Below are 22,700 nucleotides of genomic sequence, written 5' to 3'. Positions count from 1 at the left end.
TTGCAAATTAATAAATGCACAAATGAAAGACCAAAAAACAAACAAATGAACTGATGATGAAATTATATTTTTCCAGTGCACATCTTTTCATGCTTACATGTTGTTTTATGCATGTATAATTACTTTATGGTTTAAATTGAGCTTATTCTGGGGTTTAATTGCATGTTTTATTGTGACAGCTTGCCCCATTTGGCAAAAGGTGAAATGAACTAGCAGATCCCCAACAAAGTTTTTTCTTATAGACAGCCATATGATTACTTGAAAACAAAACTCTAGTTGCAATACACAAACCCCCTGCAATTGTGTTCTCCTTTCTGTCAGATATTCTGTTTCACAATGCCTGTTAGACTTCAGCTAAATGTGTTCATTTTGTGCATAAAGCCGCAGCGATCTGCTTTTTTTGTGCATTAGACAGCTGTCTAACCGAGCCAAGCTTCCCTGCAGGTACGGCTTGATTTAGTTTTGTAATTATAAGCAAACCATCAGTGCGATGCAAACTATTCACAAGTAGATGCATTGAAGAACTTTAACTTTTGATATCAGGCTGAAAGCAGATGCAGGCAATGTTGCTGAAATTACCTATTGTAACACAGCCTTATATTTTTTCATCAGATGCAAATGGGCTCACAAATTCATTATACCTATAATGAACTGTTTTGCATCTAAATAGCAAGATGCATAACTATCAGCCTCAGACTCCACAGAAGTTCCATTTAATGCAAAGTAAAATACAAGTTGTGTGGAGGTTTTTTTCTACTAGTTTACAGTCTTTTGAAATACACAAACTGTTTAAAATGGAATTAAATTGTTAATCAGGACAGAGAAGATAAAAAAAGATCAAGGATGTACCTTCTGCCCTTCAGCTTATTATTGTGATTTTTATTTATTTTTTACATAGAGAAAGCAGGACACCTGTATAATATATTAAAATGAGCGCTTTTCCCTCTCCATGGGAGGAAGTGGTCGTGTTATCTTTACCGGACACCCTGCAGAACACAGTGCTGCCTGGCCTCTGTACGTCTTTTATATCTCCAAGTGGAAGATGATTTTAAAGCCGGTGAAAATTTGGTGGCTCCCAGAGGACAGGGCATAATTCACAGATTGATCAAAGCACAGGTAGCGGCAGGGCGGCTGAATTACGACTCGTCTGGAGATGCTGATTTGTGACAGGATCCTGATTAGACATTTCTTGCAGTGTTAGAACGAAATGAAGTATATTCGCTCTGTTAATCAGTCAACCGGGCATATTTTTTTTCCTAAACATTAATGCAGAATTGAGTTTTCCCTGTAATTGTGCAAGAAGACATTTGTGACATGAACAAGACACCGTTTCAAGTCTGTGGAAGGAACTGAGGTAGTGAAATAAACCTGGCAATGATATAATGACAGATTTTCATGGACTCACCGACTTAACACATCTCCAATGACAACCACATACGTATGTGTTGTTACATTTCTAGGCATCGGCCCAAGCCTTTTAATCATCCCTCTTTATTACTGACAAACAAAAGTTTGTGTTTTGTAAATATACAATGCTAAACTCATCAACACAATTACTGCACAATTTTTCCTTTCAAAATGCAAACCTCTCCCAGGTGAAATGCTAAATTACAGACAAAAATCTTCGTTAACGAACATAGTTTGTCAACAATGAAGAAGGACATAAAAATGATGCATCGGGATGAAAATGAATCACCCAAAAAAGAAAATTTAGTCATTAATTACTCATCCTCATGTCGTTCCAAACCCATAAGACCTTCATTCATCTTCGGAAATCCAAAATATAGACAGCAATGGAACTACAACGTTCAAGGCCCAGAAAGGCAGTACGGACATTATTAAAATAGTCCATGTGACATCAGTGTTTCAACCTTAATTGTATGAACCTACGAGAATACTTTTTGTGCGCAAAGAAAACTAAAATATATTTTTTCCCATAGCTTCATAAAATAAAGGTTTTGTAAATATACAATGCTAATCTCGTCAACAAAATTACTGCGCAATTTTTCCTTTCAAACCAGTTAAACGCAAACCCCACCTGGCTGAAATGCTAAATTGCAGACAAAACATTTGTTAACAAACATAGATTGTCAACAGTGAACAAAAACATAAAAAAAATGGGGCAGGATGTCAATTAATCACCCAAAAATGAAAATTATGTCACTATTTAAATTAAAACAAAGGTTAACAAATATATGAAGAGAAAAAAACACCAAGATATTAAACTGCAACAAGTAAAATTAAAATAACATTTATTATTATTATTATGCTCAGGTTTTCACAATACTTTTCAGTTGTTAATTTGTGTTTGGTTTAATTTCGCACTTTCTGTGTAACCAAAATGTTACACTTTACTACAATTACATGAAAGTTTTGTCAGACTAAACTTGACTAAAAGATTAACTTTACCTTGAAAATTGAAGCTATGACTCAAACTGTGAAAAAATAACACTGTATATGGATAAAGGTTTGCCATTGTGGGTGTATTCAACATAAAAAAAAAAAAGTGTTTATGCTTGAAAGAAAAAGAAAAGGAACGTAATGTAACATCTTTCTTTAAATGCTAAACAAGAACTGCCAGGCCTGGAATGCCATCTTAATGCATAGATTGTAACCTGTTGAAAGAGTCTGTATCTTTTAGCATAAGAATGAACCGTCGCAAAAACTTGTCTCTGATAAAATACTGTTTCCTTCATTCCTGCTGTCATCAGAGCTCCAAAGCAGTCACTGAAATATACTCCTTGCTCTCTTTCACTGTTGCTGGATCCCTGAGCCACAAATATAGGGCCTTTAGCCTCTTTGTCTTGGTGCTGTGCACTGCGATTGCTGCTTATGGTACTCCGGTGGGTGCTTTCAGCAAGGCCAAGCTGTGTTGTTGAGGTCCCAGCCTCCAAAAACTCATAAAGGAGATCAATCCTAACTAAGACAGTCATTTTTGCCTATCAAAGTCTGGAGAGGAGCATAAAACACTTGAAATGCTTGCTCGGAAGTTGTAAAATATTGGCAGCAGGCATTGTGCCGTGACATATCATAAATTTATAATTATGTCCGGAGTTGCAAAGTACTCTCACAAGAGATGAAAAAAGAAAAAGACTGGAAGAAAGAAAACATGTTTACTGTGGGTTCTCTTTGTAGAGTACGCCATTCCACTAAACATAAGCGTTTTTTTTTTTGTTTTTTTTAATAGTCGGTTTTAAAAAGACTTATGTGCCCTGCTATCAAAAGTGGCACAGATTTCTAAAAGTATACATAATCATATTGCAGCCTGGGTTTTCTTGGTTTAAGTAAAATGATGTTCATTTTAATCACCCCATGCTTCTATGTTAACAGAAATTATAGTGCTGCTTGTATTTCTTAATAGGTCATTACCATGTAGCATATCAGGCCACCATGTCATTATGAGTTTGAGGTGCACTGAGGCCTGGTCTGAACTTAAATGGGCCAGCAGGATGAATGAAACCCTTAAAACCTAAAACAGGCATCGGTGGGTGGCTGCAGCATATGCATCAAAACCGAATGGACTGTGCTGTCATACAAGCCACTGCCTGCATCATTAAAGCGAGAGAAATTACAATGTGTGACTTCCTCGAGATGATATGAACGCTTGTGTGAGTTTAGAAAGTAAAGTTACGTAACTTTTTTTTTCTCTCTAGGCTGGAGGATAAGTTTGTCGGTACAGTAGTTTGCATGATTCTGTTTAGCTGTAAATTATTGAGGCTCAGCAGGGATCTGGCTATACTTGGCATTCTCTATGAATTTGGTAATAAGAAATAACATTATCTTCCTACAGCACGGCTGGAAGACAAGTAAATAATCTCATTCCATTTTCTCAGTTCTTACACAAACTGTACTGTGTTTTCTGCATTCATAAATCCCAACCCTGCTACCCAAATTATTGTAAGAAAAATTAACAAAAAAATATTTTACTTTAATGTACAGCATATGCTATTACACTTTGCTTGAACAAAAACACAATTAAATTAAATTAAATTAAATTAAATTAAATTAAATTAAATTAAATTAAATTTGATTTATTTATTAAATTGTCAGTGCTTAATAAAATGTCAGTTCTTAATAAAATAAAATTGTACAAACTTATAATAAAGTATATGTAATTGTAAATGATACAAATTTTATAATTTCATCGATTTGGTCTAGTTTGTTTTGATGTTAAAGTTTTATTGATAGTAACTTACAAAATCACACAAATCAAGGTTTTAAACTGGTTTAATCTTCTCCCAAAGATGGTCAAAATTTTGTTTAGTTTAATGTCAAGAACCCCCTTACTGACATTTTTTTGAAAAAAGGATTGAATAAATTCATAAATAATATTAAAACAATGAATAAATAGTGATGTTTGGTATTCCGGCCCAATTTTGTTCATTATTTGTACAATATTCCTGTTTGTATTTTTGTTGAATAAGAGCTGATTGTCAATTAACGGTGCTCAAAAATTAAAAGCTAAAAAAAGAAGACAATTCTTTGTTCTGAAGAAAACAAAGCCTCCTCTAATTGCTGTATGTGAGTAAAGCAGGTCTCACTCAGTATTCAGTCACTCACAGAGTTATAAACTCTCTCTCCGCTCTCAATACGCCTCTGAATTCCATTATAAAATATTATTCTCGGCTTTCACGCAAGGTCAGTAGGATTTAAAAAAACAAAAGCATTAGGTGGTCTGCAACTTATTTGAAGTAACTGTTTGAAGTTTTACTCACACAGAGAGATGAATTAAAGTGGGAAGAGCAGCTATTTTCAAATAACGTATCACCTGAGGAAAGTGATTCAAAGTCACAGCCATATATTAAAAGAGATAACGTTGCACAAATATACAATTTAACTTTATTGGATATCACCAAATGTCTGGTGTATGTTATTTTCTCTACTCTAAGGATGCCTTGAGATTAAGCCTTTAGCTGCCTATAGATTTTTTCATTACCTGCTGTGCTTTTTGAGGCTCAGGGTTGAATTTAAGTCTACACTGTATAGAAGCTTACATCTCCTGCCCATATTAGGGTTCTGACAGCAGGGGTGACTTCATGTTTGAGAGGAAGCAGTTTAGTGACCCCGATGCTTTCCAGGAACAGCACTCTGATGGATCTACTCAGTCAACTGAAATCTTTAAGAAAACATTCAATTTCACTGTTTGTCTACAGTTTTTCTGACAAATAATTGCAGAGAAGCGGAGTTCTGCCACACAGGATTTAGAACTGAAAAACAAAACTGTGTGCATGGTGCTTATGAGCTAAATATGCATATTATGTATTTACATATTATTAGCATGTGTAGTTTTTCATACATGAGCCACAGTTTTAATTGTAGAGACACGCTAGAAATAATGCAAACGAGTCCAGGTGGCTTATGAAATGAACAGGTGTGTGGTTAAATGTTGCTTCCTTTACATACGCAAAACAATGCACTGAAGCACATAAACAACAGAATCCAATCAGACTCATTAAATGGTGTTTATATCTCTGAGAAATCTTCTCTGAAAAGAAGAAAAGGAAAATATTTTATGGCATGCGTGTTGTTTCAGGGCCCCTGAGGTTACGATGTGCTTGCAAGTCTTTGAGTTGAGCATTTGATGTCAAAGACCAAATTTATTTGCTCTGCTTTGTTGCACTGCTATTGCAGCTGAACGAATGCTGTCAAACTGTTTCTTCTACTTACTGAAACAATTAAGATCAAAAGAAAAAAGACAAAAGGAAAGAAAAAATGTGGCATGATGACCCCCAGACGAATAACATGAAATAAAAGAATCTGTCAGATTAGGAGGTATGATTGCTACACAATAATGCATACTAAGCATGCTTTTTGACATTCTAAATTGAACTAAATAATAATAATAATAATTTTAAATGCATCATTGTATTATTAAAAATATGTAAATGTTAAATTTGTGTTTATTTATAATATGAACTGATATTAACAGTAAAAAAGATAATGATTGGATTTCTTGAACAAAATTAGGTAACACTTTACAATAAGGTGTCGTTTGTTAACATTAGTTAATGTATTAACTAACATGAACAAACAATGAACAATGCATTTATTAATCTTTGTTAATGAAAATACAGTCGTTCATTGTTTATTCATGTTAGTTCACACTGCATTAACTAATGTTATCAAACACAACTTGTGATTTTAATAATGCATTAATAAATGCTGAAATGAACATTAACTAAGATTAATTAATGCTGTAGAAGTTTGTATTGTTCATTCTTAGTTCATGTTTACTAATGTTGTTAACTAATGAACCTTGTTGTAAAGTGTTACCCAAAATTAAATATAAAGATAAGATTATAAAGGATAGATAGATAGATAGATAGATAGATAGATAGATAGATAGATAGATAGATAGATAGATAGATAGATAGATAGATAGATAGATAGATCAATTAAATAATAATCATTATTATTATTTTATCTTAATTATATATTAGCTTTAATTCCAATCAACATATATTTCTAGTTAACACCAGTAATATTATATAAATCTTATAATGATTAATAATAGTTATATTTGTTTTAATCTATATAACCATATTTGCATAATAACAATAGTAGGCCAATAAAAAGCACAATGCTGTAATTGTATTTATTTACAATATTATTGATATTACCTACAGAGAAAAATTATAACTTTTGTTTGTAGAAAAAAAATCTATATATACAAATCTAGTTAATATATAATATAATATATAATTTGAACAAGATTTTTGATACTTACAAAACCATTTCTCGAGAAAACATTTAGGTAAATTGACTTTTGGCTTCAAAACTTATAGCTACTGAGAAGCAGCCCTTATATGACAGCCTCGTGACAACTAGCCCAGTCTCCACTATATTTAACTCCTGCCATTGCTGCGTCACACTGAATCGCATCTCTCTCATTTATAACAGTCAGTGATGGCAGTGAATGGACTGCTCAGAGTCCCAGAGAAAATGATGTACGTCTGCTTAAACTCATCATCATCACAGTGCGGATATGACTTTCAATAGTCTGTCTTGCTTTTCTTCTTTTGTGAGATCTGAGGAAACAAATGACCTTGATTTCCCAGCTCCACTATAGAGCAACTGCTACACGTGTGAATGCTAATATTAGTGTTTTTTATTGATCCAAGCAAATATTATATAATTCAACAGAGCGCTAAAGAGCAGGGGAATACCACCTATCAGCTCTCTTCCATTCTGATGTACCACCAAATACATGAAATATATCAAAGCTCGTAAAAAGTGTAACATGTCAGTTTTGGTTTTGTTCTGTTTCTACCTTATTTGGTTCTTCCTGTTTTAGTTCATGACCTAGTTTTGTTAATTAGTTATATTCATCACCTGTGTTTGATTCAATTACCTTGTTTCCTCGTTTGTTCCACCCCCTTTATAAGTCCTCAGTTTTGCCTTTATGTTTGTCGGATCTTAAGTTAGTAATGGTTTTATGTGTGTTGAAGCTGAATAAATTTACCTTTTCATTATTCGTCGTGGTGGGCGCCTTTCTACAACCACCGACCGTGACAGAAGATCCGACCACGACAGAAAGCCAGACGATCGCCGGAGACCACTAACATCATGTCTCCAGCGGAAGTCGCGCTGTACGGGCTGCGGCAGGGCGGCCTGAGGTTGGCGCGATATGTGGAGGTTTTCCTCGAGCTTACCAACCGGGTGAGCTGGCACGACGCAGCTCTGGGTGCGCGTTTCCTGCTGGGGTTGAATGACGAAGTTATCCGCTGTGAGCTTCCCACAGGTGATTTTTCCTTGGTCGAACTTATTAACCTAGTCTTCTTCCTTAATGGGCTCGACGAAGAAGTCGAGGAGATTCCCCAGACTCGTCATTCCGCTCCAGCAGGAACGCACAGCGTCTCCCCAGCTCATTCCTCGCCGGGATCCTCCACATACCTCGCCAACGGCTCCTCCCGCCTGCCCAACCCTATAGTTTCGCCAACCGTGGCGAAGAGAAGACCGCCGCAGAAGGTGAGGAACGGTCCGCCGTCCCCGGCGATAATTGTACTTCCGTCCGCGGCGAAGAGGATCCCGCCGTACTCGGCGATGAATGTTCCGCCCGCGGCGAGGAGGATGCCGCCGAAAAGGGCGATGAACGTTGCGCCAGCTGTGATGAAAAGGGTTCCGCCGCCCACGCCTCAGATTCAGGAAAGGGGGCTATTGGATGAGGCTCTTCCCCCGGAGTTCTCGGCTCCCATGCTCACACCAGTGACTACTCCTCACCAGCGCCATCCAGTGCCTGCTCCTCGCCAGTGCCATCCAGTACCTGCTCCTCGCAAGCGCCCTCCAGTGCCAGCTCCTCGCCAGTGCTTTCCTGTGCCTGCTCCTCGTCTGAGCCCACCAATTCCGGCACCTCGCAAGTGCCCACCTGAGTCCCCGCTGGTTCCGTCCAGCCCACCTGAGTCCCCGCTGGTTCCGTCCAGCCCACCTGAGTCCCCGCTGGTCCCGTCCAGCCCACCTGAGTCCCCGCTGGTCCCGTCCAGCCCACCTGAGTCCCCGCTGGTCCCGTCCAGCCCACCTGAGTCCCCGCTGGTCCCGTCCAGCCCACCGGAGTCCCCGCTGGTCCCGTCCAGCCCACCGGAGTCCCCGCTGGTCCCGTCCAGCCCACCTGAGTCCCCGCTGGTCCCGTCCAGCCCACCTGAGTCCCCGCTGGTCCCGTCCAGCCCACCTGAGTCCCCGCTGGTCCCGTCCAGCCCACCTGAGTTCCCGCTGGTCCCGTCCAGCCCCGCGCATCCCGTGCGCCCTCTAATGTCCGCGCTGCAAGAGCGCCCTCAAATGTCTGCGCTGCAAGAGCGCCCTCCTGCGTCTCCGCTGGTCCCGTCCAGCTCTCCTTCGTCTCCGCTGGTTCTATCCAGCTTCGCGCCTCCCGTGCACCCTCAAGTGCCCGCTCCTCCGGAACGCCCTCAATTGCCCGCTCCTCCGGAACGCCCCCAAGAGCCCTCTCCTCCAATATGGCCGCCTGAGGGGAACTTTCCCAAAGAAATTTTGGGGGGGGGCCATATAGCCTCAGTTTGTGTGGCCAGGCCAAAGGCCAAGGCCACAAAGGACCCCGATCCGCCAAGGCCGCCCAAGGACCCCGATCCGCCAAGGCCGCCCAAAGACCCCGATCCGCCAAGGCCGCCCAAAGACCCCGATCCGCCAAGGCCGCCCAAGGACCCCGATCCGCCGTGGCCGCCCGAGGACCCCGATCCGCCGTGGCCGCCCGAGGACCCCGATCCGCCGTGGCCGCCCGAGGACCCCGATCCGCCGTGGCCGCCCGAGGACCCAGATCCGCCGTGGCCTCCCGAGGACCCCGATCCGTCGTGGCCTCCCGAATCTCCAGTCCTGCCATGGCCTCCCAAGGCTCCAGATCCGCCATGGCCTCCCGAATCTCCAGTCCTGCCATGGCCTCCCAAGGCTCCAGATCCGCCATGGCCTCCCGAATCTCCAGTCCTGCCATGGCCTCCCAAGGCTCCAGATCCACCCTGGAGGCTTCCCTTGTCTCCTCCCTGTCCTGACCTGCTCCAGCCTCCAGGGCGCCCGCCCCCCCTCCCCGATGTTGCTGTTACGGTGCGGGACGCACCTTCCGGGAGGGGGAGATACTGTAACATGTCAGTTTTGGTTTTGTTCTGTTTCTACCTTATTTGGTTCTTCCTGTTTTAGTTCATGACCTAGTTTTGTTAATTAGTTATATTCATCACCTGTGTTTGATTCAATTACCTTGTTTCCTCGTTTGTTCCACCCCCTTTATAAGTCCTCAGTTTTGCCTTTATGTTTGTCGGATCTTAAGTTAGTAATGGTTTTATGTGTGTTGAAGCTGAATAAATTTACCTTTTCATTATTCGTCGTGGTGGGCGCCTTTCTACAACCACCGACCGTGACAAAAAGCTTGTAGCAAACCATCAATCTTAGCAATCACAGTGGGGGAGCGTGAGGATACGTTTCAGGCTTTCTTCTTGAAGAATGCATTTGTAGCCTTTAGCAACTTAAATGGTGTTTGTTGTCCTGTCTTTCTCTTTCTTGCTTGCTTTTTTTAGAATTTGAAGTAAATCTACTCTTTAATTTTTTTTTTTTTTTCTGAATCGCAGACAGTAAAGCAGCACAGACAGTGTTGTTTAGTAAGAACAATTTAACCGTTATGCTTCTTTTGCTGCATTCTGTGTGTTTTAGGTCATGTGTGGAACTTAGTTTAGTCACATTAAAGACAATCTGACATGCAGTAAGCGGTTAAACGCTGCCCTAATCTCGCTGTTCCAAATGTCATCACGCCAAGGTGACACCAAACTGTCATATTGCAATGTTTACATATCCTACTTTTATTTTTCAGGGTTGGCATTTATATTTTGCACCCTCTTCTAAAAAGGCAGAAAAACATCCTTTGTGTGGGAGATTGAGTATTTGCTTGTCAATGAAAACCTGTCCACAGACTGGATGCTTAGCACAAAGACTACGATCACAAGATAAGTATGCTGGAAATAGCAAGCAGCCACTATTTATTTTCCGCCTGACCAGATTTATTGTATTTACTGGGTTCAGAGTGACTCATGATCATCCTATTTCCGCTGGTTTCGGTTGCCGTCACACTTGTTGGATATTGGAAAGGCCAATATCTGACCCATACAATTACAGTTTTATTGGGTTCACAGATATCGCCTAGAGGACCACAAGCTCTGCTGAATGATGCATATAATGATTCACAACAACCACGACCTGATTGAACAACATTAGAGGCTCTTTCTCACTGATAAGAAACTTGCTGAAATTTAAAATGTGGAGGCTGTTTTTTTGTATCATCTATGTCTTCTATTAGCGGCCAAATTATGCATACTGTCACATTTAAAAAAAAGCTGATATTGATTTTAAATTATGAGTAACATTTTATTGCATTTAACATGGAATATACATAACTGATATAATGCATAATACATAACTGACTTCGTAGAATTAGAAAAGTATGTCTTCATAAAGGCTACAAATATATCCGATTCAATAAATGGATTATCTATCTATCTATCTATCTATCTATCTATCTATCTATCTATCTATCTATCTATCTATCTATCTATCTATCTATCTATCTATCTATCTATCTATCTATCTATCTATCTATCTATCTATCTAGTGTATATATATATAATATAATATATATTTTATAAACTATTTCTTATATTTTGTCTTTTATAATGTTGTATTTTGTAAAAAAAGTGAATTTAGGCATCAAAATATTATAATGTATAAGAAGAATAAATAATGTATTAATTTTTTCCACTGTTCAGCAGTGTGAAGTTTAACTTCAATTGGTGTGTTATATGACAAAGCTTAGACAAATAGGGGAAATGAACATGCATCAATTAAATATGCAGTATTCTCTGAAAACATAGACCAATATGGTTAAAAAAAATATCTCTGATGTATGAATGTATGGCCTGTCAGAAGAAAGAAATTGCTAACCAGCTCAACTTTAACCCTTTCATACTTCACCATAATGGAAAGGTTAATTTTCTGACAGTGGTACATACATTAACATTACATCGACTGATGCCAGAGAAATTACTTAAAAGGACAGTAAAGATCTGCAAACCTTGATTGTAAAGCTTCCCATCCAAAACAAGTAAGACAGAACAAAAGAAGTGTGGACATGATAAGTAGCTGTTGACTGAGTAACTCTGACATGCAAGGAAAGCCTATACTTCTCACCCACCATAAACCACTCAATCTTTTCCCACTACTGCTGGAGTGCCTTTTGATTTTGATGAATTTATATAACATGCATCAAAGCCTATCCTCCAGTGATGAATTAATTTATTGATTGCCTCTCCAATGACTGTCTCAACCAACTTTATGGTAATTAGAGCAATTAATCTGGACATGGCTGATTCTTACAACAACGCAGCTACTGTTGTTCGCTTTGCAGGTTTGAAATGCTTTCAAAACAGCTGTACATGCTTGGAAATTGAAATGGCATTGAGATATGAATATGGGAAGGTATTACACATGCGATATGTGATATTATGTCACGTTATCATAATTTTCACATTTACCAGTGGTTGGACAATAGTGTATGGTCTATTTTTACTGCTCAGTAACCTACACAATAACACAGATTGATTTCATCTTTTGTGTTTGGCTTATTGTATTAATACTCTACAAATTTGAGAGCAAACTCAGTAGCCAATTCTAAAGTCCTACTGACTTTGCACAGTTGTTCCAGTTCTCAATTAACATTTTCTGTTGCAAAAACATGTTTTGTGTGAATGGCACCTTATGCTACCTGTGAACATTTGTGCTTGTGTCTCACTTCTTTTGCAGAGTCTTGCACATGGCATTCTTTTTTTTTTTCCAAGTTGAAAAAAAAGTTAAACTTAAAAAAATACAATAAAAAAAACTTGAATGTTTTCCAATCCTGACTGTACACTTTACTTATACCTCAGTATAGAATATCTGGCTTTCAATTCATTCTTTTAGGAAAATTTTCATTGTTGCAATTTGCTAGGCTATTGATATAGGAACTGCTTCCCCATTTTACCCAATATAAAATTTGCAGTTTGCATTGAGTATACTTGGTATCATCCTACTGTAGCAAGTGTAATATTTTTGGTACATATTGAAATCTTGCAGCAAACTTTTTTTTTTAATGTGTGGGTGCAATTTTTCAGATAATTTTAATTTAGACAATTAAATTACAATGAAATTAGTGCAGCTTTATGGACACAAAATATGATCTGCAACTTATCAAAAAAAAAAAAAAAATCTCTCTGTATTAAGATATTGGAGGACATAGTGCTTATGGATCCTAGAAGAGCAGATGTTTAGAGCAGAATATTGGATTTCTTCATAGATAAGATTCATTTATTTCCTCCGTTTATTTCAGGATAATTCAATCTACGACAGCAGTGCTCCTGGTCAGAATATCTGTATCAGTTCCATGGACTGTTGTCTAAACTGTGTGGTGAATAGTGCCACAGAATAGTAATGTATTTTTATAGCTCTATATGTGTGTGTGTGTGTGGTCCCTCCAAATGACATTATTTAGAGGTGCTCAGTGGGTGATCTCAGCAAGAAATGTGACCTGAATTGAAGCCCATCTCACCCTACTCAAATTACCCCCTGTGGATTTGATCCTTTTCCCTTTACACGAGCACATAGATCAGGCCACATACAAGATGAACTGCCATTGTCTCTCACATTTGTCAGGAGAAGGAGAGCCGGGAAGTGCTCGGACTACCTACAAGCCTAAGTGGCAGGCAGTCAGAAAGTGACACTTCTAATACCGTCGCTGATGACAATGACAGTATTTTTTCTCCGAGCCGAAAACTCATTTTGCACACACCGCACCGCACAAATCTATCCTCATTTTGCCTGGGCCACCTGCCAGATTTAATGACGGCTGCTTATCAAGGCAGAAAATATATGCAGTTGTGCAGAACAAGGTTTCTCAGTAGTCAGTGGGAGTGTCGCTATGTGATAAAGCTTCTTCGTAGTAGTCTGTACCTGTATGCCTGTCTAAATGTGAGTAGGTTTGTTTACTATAATATTTAAAGTGTCAAGTGCTACTAACTCATTCGTTTCATTATTGTAATGGATTTTTATTTATTTTTCATAAAGACACAAGGGTCTGAAATCAAGACTATTGTGGCATTTCTATGTTGAAATGGATTGTTTCTCTTATTGCTACACATTCTTAATAATAATAATGTTTATAAATGGCAAAACGAAGTATAATATTTTAGTTGTATTTACATGTTATTCTGATGCTATCATTATAAAATCATTAAAGTCAGCATGAAATAAAAAGAATCTGGTTTCTAAATGCATATTATTGATCTTATTTTGAATGATTCATCTGTGCGTGTGTATCTTTCTGACCTCAAAATCAAAATGAAAACTCAATCTTAGATGTATGCCACAATACAGAAGAAAATATCTGACACTACATCTGTTTCATCACAACTTTAAATGTGTGCTAAAATGTAAAACGTTGTACATCTTGTACAGAGTAGGGTTACTAAAAAGACAAAAACAACAAAATTACTTAAAACAGAATATCTAAAAACTGATTCAAAATAAAAACGAATAGTATTTCAATTATACTAAAACAACACTAGCACAGAGTTATATATTTGACCTTTAATTTTAATTTTACTGAAATTTGAAGATACATTTAGATGTGGGAGAAATTATGAAACAATTAGCTGAATGACATTTTGGCTTGACTTTAGCTTTTTGGCTAGTAGGTTTAAGCCCATAGCAATATAAATGAATACATAATATTACAACTAACTAGCTAAATAAATAAATGTGTATGAAAGAAAACTGAACTCATCAAGCTATTTTCAGGAAAATGGAGTCTTAAGGAAATGGGGAAAAGTGAAGCCCTTATTTATTTATTTAATATTTTACATACATTTGAATAAATTTAATTGTGGGAGAAATTCTAAAACAGTTATCTGAATGATTCATTGGTTAGTTTTTGGCTTGGTTTAACCTTACTAGCTATATAAAATAATAATAAAAATAAATACCTGCTTCAGTAGGAAATATATATGAAAAAACCTGCACTCATCAGGCTATTTCAAGGAAAACAGAGGGAAAAACAAAGCCCTTTTGGTTATTCAATAGCACCAGTTTATTCAGTACATGGGGGAACAAAATAATTCTTTGTGAAACTCCTATGGCATTATCTGTCAAACCCTGAGTGTGTGTATGAGTGTGCTTATGCTGTGTAAGTAAGTGTGAATGGGTGTCGAGATGTTGTCAGTGTGTTATGGAGCTGTCCTACATGACTAGGAACTGAGTGCACACCCACAGAGGCCTTTGGAAACATCTACAGCGTCCAACATTGGACCTTGCTGAAGATGATGTTCCTAAGCCGGGACCTATCTGTCAGTCTGGGCCCAATGGGAGCCACTGTGAGACAGAAGGTCAGTAGAGCTCCTGACAGGAGCTTCAAACAATGCCTTTCTCTAGAAACCATCTGCCTGACTGTGCTCTGCACTGTCCATCCTCTTCCCTTGCTCAACAACAGCTTCATGACAGCAACTTCCTGAAGTTTCTAGAAACCCTTTGCAAAAGTTTCTGGACTTTTCTGAGATGCACAAGAGTGACTGTTCCCTAAAGCCACTCGTTGAGTGTCTGTTCTATAAGGGAGGACAAAGAAAAGTGTCTCTCTCTCTCTCGCTCTCTCTCTCTCTCTCTCTCGCTCTCTCTCTGTATGTGTGTGTGTGTGTGTAACAAATGGTTAACGTTTAATTCTGAGTTTACATCTCGCAACTGTTTTTTATTTTCCACCACAGAATAAAAAAAAAGTAAATGTGACTTTTATCTCACAATTCAGATTTTTTTCTTGCAATTTCAAGTTTATATCTCACAATTTAGTCTTTTCATCTTGCAATTCTTACCTTTTTTCTCAGAACTGTGCATTTGTATCTTGCAATTCTACTTTTATATCTTAAAATTCTGAAAAAGTCAGATTTCTCTAATATAAACTCAGAATTGCGAGGAAAAAGAGTCTGAATTGTAAGATAAAAAGTCACAGTTACCTTTTTTATTTATATTTTTTTTCCTGTGGCAGAAATAAGCAATCATAAGTTATCATATATTAATGATAAAAGATTATTATTATTATTATTATTATTATTATTAGTTTTAACCATAATGAAGAGGAGAAATCAAAACCTTTGTCTGCAAAAACAAAGCTTTCCATTTCAGAAAAATTAATCTCATAAATGATAAACATTTTTTTTTTTAAACTGTTAGAAGTAGCAATAATTGCAGGTATTTTGAAAGTCAAAATAAACATATATTTTATTTATTTATTTTTAATTTATATGCAGTATGTTTAGGTACATTTAAAAAAATAAATAATTAAATGGCATTTTGATGATAAAAATAATTAACCTGCTCTGACATCTTAAACCGAACTGTAAATCTGAACTGTTAAACATACTTTGTTAATGGCAACAGCACAACATAAGAGAAGGACATGCTATGCATAATTCATTTTCTAAATCCGCCGCAATTATTCCCCCAACCAACATGCAAATATTAAATAAGAAACTGGCATTTTTGCCGTTTGCGAATATGCGATAGATCGACCTATGCTGAGTTGTTTATTGGCTCCTTTAGGGAAAGTGAAGCACTTGTGGGATTTGGTGGGGAGAAGTATCATGTTTATGACAGTAGTACAGTTTTGTATAATCCCTTCTTAGACTAACCAGTGCTGTTGCTGGGCAAATCCATTCGTTCTGCTAGCTGATTCAACCCGAAGTGAATGGACTCCTAAAATCTTGCACATGCCGGAGAACTCGGCATACACCAGTCTTTAATCCTAAAAAAACAGCATCCACCACATGTGCCATGCTAATCTACCTTTGATTTACTCAGTTTATGAGGTAATGAGAAGCATGGTGAAGCCATTTACAACCTGTATTAAGTTAATCAAATGCCAAATGAGAGATGTGTTTATTAAGTGTGCTACATTTGATGTGCAATAGATACAGTAATTAATCAAACAGTTTGAAGCAAATCTTAATTTTCTCTTAAGGAAGGCCTTTTTGGAACTGTAAGAAGCATGTTTAAATGTCGAGTCTTTGTGAGACTGAAGGATATATATGTGTGCAGAGTGTAATACTCTTTTATACAACCCTTAGTGCCTGGTAAGTGGGTGCCATTTATTCATTATTTGCGTTTCTATTCGTGCCTATTATTGTTTTCTTTTTTCTCGCTCCATTTTCATTTCTCTCTCGCTCCGTTTTTCACAAGTTCATCAAACAACAGTGGTAAGTGGTAAGTTAAGTTGTTATCATTCATCAGTCACGGTGAGTAATGGCTTCTTCTCCTGCTATTGTTGTTTGCAATAACATGTATTGCAAACAACAATACATGTCACATGTATAGTTTATCTCTCTCTGTCGGCGATGAGGGATTCACATGTGATAAATGCAGGGAAATAGTTAGGCTGACAGACAAGGTTTCAGAATTAGAGACACGCATCCAAACTTTAGTTGAAGATAGTAAGAATGTGAGGGCTGTAGATACTGCTTTGGATGCGACTAGCTCAGGGAGTCCTGTACATTGTTCGGTTCCGGTTGAGCCCGTGCAGCAGGGCAGCTGGGTGACTGTAAGGCGGCCTAGTCGTGGGTCAAAACACCGCTCTTCTGTTTCGATAGGTTCTCCCCACTCAGTGAGGCACCCACTGAGAAACCTGATGAAAGTGCTCTGGTTATTGACGATTCTATTGTACGGAACGTGAAAATAGGGACACCAGCCACCATAATCCATTGTTTACCGGGAGCCAGAGCGCCTGACATCTTGGCAAATTTGCTGAAAATTGCAAAAGTGCTGGCTAATGCTAAATGTAAATTCAGTAAGATTGTTATCCACGTCGGCACTAATGATGTTCGACTTTGCCAGTCGGAGATCACTAAAAATAATGTTAAAGAGGTGTGTGAACTTGCAAGTAGGATGTCAGACACTGTAATATGCTCTGGTCCGCTCCTTGCTTACCGTGGCGATGAGATTCATAGCAGACTGTCGTCACTCAATGGCTGGATGACTAAGTGGTGCCCGCAGAATAGCATAGACTTTATAGACAATTGGACGAGTTTTTGGGGCAGACCTGTTGAAAAGAGATGGTGTTCATCCCTCCTGGGGTGGTGCCGCTCTTCTCTCTAGAAATATGGGACATAGTCTTAGAGTCCATACTTGACTAACTGGGGCCCAGATCAGGAAGCAGACAGACTGGCTAAACCGACCATCTGCTAGCCGCCTTACGTCACAGAAGTCAGTTAATTCTCAGCACATAGAGACTCCTTCACCCAGATATCACACTATAGAGACTGTGTCTGTTCCCCAAACTAGAAAATACAGAAAACGTCCACGTAGATCTGATTACTTTCCGTCTCTTCTAGAAGAAAACAAACATAACCCCCGGTATTTATTCAATACAGTCACTAAATTAATGAAAAATAAAGTATCAACAGGTGTTGACATTTCCCAAAAGCACAGCAGTAATGACTTTATGAACTACTTTACTTCCAAGATCGATTCTATCAGAGATAAAATTGTAACCATGCAGCGGTCAGCTACAATATTGCATCAGATAGTGCACTATAGATCCCCTGAGGAACAATTTCACTCATTCTCTACTATAGGAGAGGAAGAATTGTATAAATTTGTTAAATCATCTAAACCAACAACTTGTATGTTAGACCCTGTTCCATCTAAACTACAAAAAAAGAGCTGCTTCCAGAAGTCATAGATCCTCTTTTGGCTATTATTAATTCATCACTGTCATTAGGATATGTCCCCAAAACCTTCAAATTGGCTGTTATTAAGCCCCTCATTAAAAAAAACACAACTTGACTTGATTTAGTTAATTACAGACCGATCTCAAATCTCCCTTTTCTGTCAAAGATACTAGAAAAGGTAGTATATTTTATATTACATATATTATGTATTATGTAATAATATATTACATATATTATGTAAACAAAAACTTATTTTGGATGTGATTAATTGCAATTAATCATTTGATAGCACTAATATATGTTAATACTCAGAATTAATTTAAATCATGAAGAAAAAATGGACAGGAATACTTTTTTTAAACAAATAAAATAAAACAATCCAAATCAAACAATAACAATCCAACCAATTTCTAATGAACTAAATTCTTATGAACTAAATCAAGTCCCATCCTACATTTTTTCCTCATTCGAGAAGTTTTACTTGAATATACCTCAAAAGAGAAGAATCTTTCATGCCGATGTGAAATTGACGCATTATTTAATATCACGTCAATCACGTGGATTTGACTCCCAAAGGACAAGTGAAATAAAATCACAAGCTCCCATTCACTTTATTGCCTCTTGTCTGATTTGCTACAAACTGCTCATTCATAATTCTGTCTCCATCCTGCAAACATTTCACACTTCTTCTCACATGCATCCCCAATCAATATTATTTTCCTTTATTCTGTACCTTTACACAACTGTCATCAATTCTTTCTTGACACTGTATCAAATGCCTTTTTGTTAACCAAAAAATGTAATTGCACTTCATAAAAGGTGTATTTAAGTGTGTAGTGTTAGCAACATGTACAGTACACATGACGTTTCTTCAGAACTTACTTGAAAATATCATTAAAGCATAGAAATATAGACAAATATATTATTTGTAGCTTGATGCTAAAGGCTACACCAGCATAAGAGTTCCCCATTTAAAGCACTTTAGTCTTATAAAAACACATGTGAAGACTAACAACAGTCAGCCATGTTTTCTGTTCATCTTTATGAATACAAAATGTCCTGCTGATATGGTAATGGTACGGGCAATATCCTAGTATGGAATCATATGATGTTTATCGCTATTATATCAATATTTGTCAGACGGATGTTGTTCGACATGCAGAAAAACAGAATGATAATCACAGCAAACCTAATTAACTTAAGTGAAGGTAATAAATGAACAAAGGTAATAATCAGCAATATGCATCAAACACCCATAACCCTTTGAACATATTGACAAAAAATGTATAAACTGAAAATGAATTGATACTGTGCTTGTTCAATTTTATTATGTTATGCAAGACAAAAAATGATTTTGGAGGTAAAGGCATTATGTTTTGTTTTGATGTAAATGAATCACATAATGCTAAACTGTGAGTAATGGAAACCACAGGTGAGTGTCATTAACTGTAGTGCATTAATCAAAAGTCAGTATGAAACACGTTCAATAAAAACTATTCTTCAAATTGTAATTCCAATTGTATTTTTGTGTCGTGAATGCGGGGGTGGAAACATTTATGATGAAACCAAGTGCTCTTACTAGACCATCTCATGTTAACATTCATTGCTGAGAAAGACTGTAACCTTGAAGCATCAGAAGGACTGGACTATAGGAAAGACGCATCCTCACTAGGATGTGTCTTTCCGTTTGAGAAGCACCTAATGCTTAGCTCTATTGAACTGAAAAGGCAATGAATAGGAGCTGATTCCCTTTGATGGAGCCAATACCATCCTTTGGAATCGATTCTCAATTCTTAACGCGCCAGAATGGATTCTTTTTGGAAATAATTCCCAGCCCTAACAGTGTGTATGTGCATCGTAAATGAGCAGTTGCACTCTAAATGCACATCTGGTCAGCATAATTTAATGGAATATGCTCTAGAATTATGACTAATTACTAAAGTGTGTGTTGTAAACAGAATAATTATCAATATTTATTGAAATACACATCTAAATATGGATTAAAAGCTTTACTGAAACACTTGACATTACTTAATTACCAGAGTGGAACAAGTTTGTACTGTCCAGCTTCGATTTGGCATGTTTTGATGCATACGTCAGACTCAAATTGATATATTAGTGTCACTGAATCATATTTATCATAAAACACTGGTCAGATCTTGAAGCAGAAGTCTTATATTGCAAACTCAACTGTCATAAATAAAAAGTTATATGTACAAATAGACCTCAGGCTGTGCATGGGGATCATTCTGCACCAACAGGGGTGGTGCTACAAGCATTTTGTGCCTTAGAAAGCCTTCCAATAGGAGATATTGGTTGAGGAAAGGTCAATGCGTGGTGCTTTCGAACAAAGTTGAACTAAGTGCACTGAGGTGCAGATTGTGAGGGAAGATGATTTCACATCCCTGAAGTATCTCTGTTTGTATTGGTGTGTGGGTGTGATTGTGTTTATCTGTCCTTTTTGAGATGCACAGTGTAGGAGGCTATAAGACCAAAGAAGGTTATTGTTTTGTTTTGCTTTTTTTTTTGTCAAGTACTGGTTTTGCAAGTACTGTTTTTTTTTTTGAATACTGGTTTTGCTCTTTATTCCATGTCATTCACCTATTTAAGAAGTTGATTGGATTATATTTTGCCTTGTTGAATATGAATGCATATTGTACATGTTTTTATATATAAAGTCACAAATCTTATGAAAACGTTTGAATTGTGAGATAAAAATATATTGTTTTATATTGTTTTGTTCTGTGGTGGAAATATTTAATTCCATTGCTTTTAAAACATCTGTGATTTTTTTTTTTTTTTTACTTCCCTTATGAATTTAATAAACATTTTAAAAATTTAATTGTGCAGACCTTTAAAAAATAAAAAGAAAAAATGAAAAAAGAAAAAAGAAAAGAATCACTAAAAATGTCATTTTAAGAATATTTTATTCAAATAATTGCAAAATCAAAGTTCTGATTCCGATAAACTAAAAGTTCTAGCGTTACTTGTTTGTAGATACCACATGGTTCGATATTTTGTTATCCAGTGTAATGAAATTCATACATTTTAAGTGTGATTTAAGTATCTAAATACTTTTTGGAGACACTATACTGTATATACAAAGTACCAACTTGATATCATGGTGCCTGACCTTAGATAAACTTAACTGCTTTGTTTTTTTTAGGGTTTTTTTCAGATATTTTTTATATTTTTTCTCAGAATCCTGCATGACAAATCAGTTTTCCATTCTAAATCTGAACGAATGTTCTCTCTCTGCCATCTGGCCTCCTGACAAAAGGGCCAGGTTTCTGTGAGGCTGAATAAATAAAACCCTTGCGCTGTAGCTATATGCTATAGTCAAAATGCCCTTTTCCCTATAGCCCAGCACCTCACCTGCTGAAAGGAGATATGCGTTCTTATGAGTGCAGCGCCACAGTTAAAGGGATTTGAGCTGCTTTCATTAATGCTCCATCACTGAGCAGGAGAAGCTTTTAGAGCCAGCTAGGGTTTATCTTGCTGATTGAATCATTCTTTGAATGTGGAAACGCTCTGCTAGGAGAAAAACCTGAGCTGCCATCTTTCCATGCTTCTTTCTCTCTCCACCACTCCACCATTTTTCAAACCAAAGATTTTATCAGTCTGGTTTCTTGCAACCAGAGCAATAAAACAGACAAACCCTCCCTCTCGTCAGTTTAGATTTCTACTCCAAGGTGCAAATGTATCACAGTCAGTGAATTTTAAAGAACTCCGAATTAAACCCCAAACGTGGAGCCCATTTAGCAAAGCAGCCTAAATTTTATATAAAAAATATTTTTGAAAGATTGCTCTTATGCAGGCCAAAGTGATCCTTCACAAATCATTCTAATATGCTGATTTGCTGCTCAAGAAACATTTCTTATTTTTATGTTATGTGGATTTTTTTCAAAAGTTTTTTTTAATCAATTTTTTTAATTAGAAATGTCTTTACTGTCACTTTTGATGAATTTAGTCATTTAATGTGACCTTGCTGACTGTTAATTTTCTTAATTATAATATTAATATTAATAAAATTGCATATATTGCATTTAAATGACATTCAAACCATTTGAGTAACTGAATAAATGGGGAATCCATGGCTAAAAATGGCTTTTAGTGTCCAAATACTTATTTTCTTTAATGGAACCCACTGACTGCTTTTCTGATTGATATGCTGAGAAATTAATATCATTAATTAATAACACTAACTTTTTAATATATTTACTCTGTAGGAGTTGCTGTTATTTTTCTTGAAATTAACGTTTAGCAGATGGTTTACATCTAGCATACAATACACTAATTGCAGAGACAATCCCCTAGGTGTACTTTAGGGTTAAGTGCTTTGCCTATGGACACAATGGTAACAGAGTGCGACTGTTTTCTCATTAATGCTGTCATTTCCTTGGACACCTGGGATTGTATCTCCAGCCCTTATGTTTGCAGAACAGATTCTTAACCATTACACCACTGCCCATTTCT

At 37.2% G+C, this 22,700-nt stretch overlaps 1 protein-coding gene across 1 annotated transcript in view; it reads right to left on the bottom strand.

The window, feature by feature from the left end:
• LOC306881259 (BMP/retinoic acid-inducible neural-specific protein 3-like) overlaps positions 1 to 22,700 on the bottom strand; it is a 95,130-nt gene that overhangs the window by 7,439 nt on the left and 64,991 nt on the right. The gene's annotated exons all lie outside the window — the stretch shown is intronic.

Source organism: Barbus barbus (assembly GCF_936440315.1).
Source record: "Barbus barbus genome assembly, chromosome: 15".
In the NCBI taxonomy this organism is placed as follows: Eukaryota; Metazoa; Chordata; class Actinopteri; order Cypriniformes; family Cyprinidae; genus Barbus; species Barbus barbus.
This window is presented reverse-complemented; position numbering and strand designations above follow the sequence as displayed.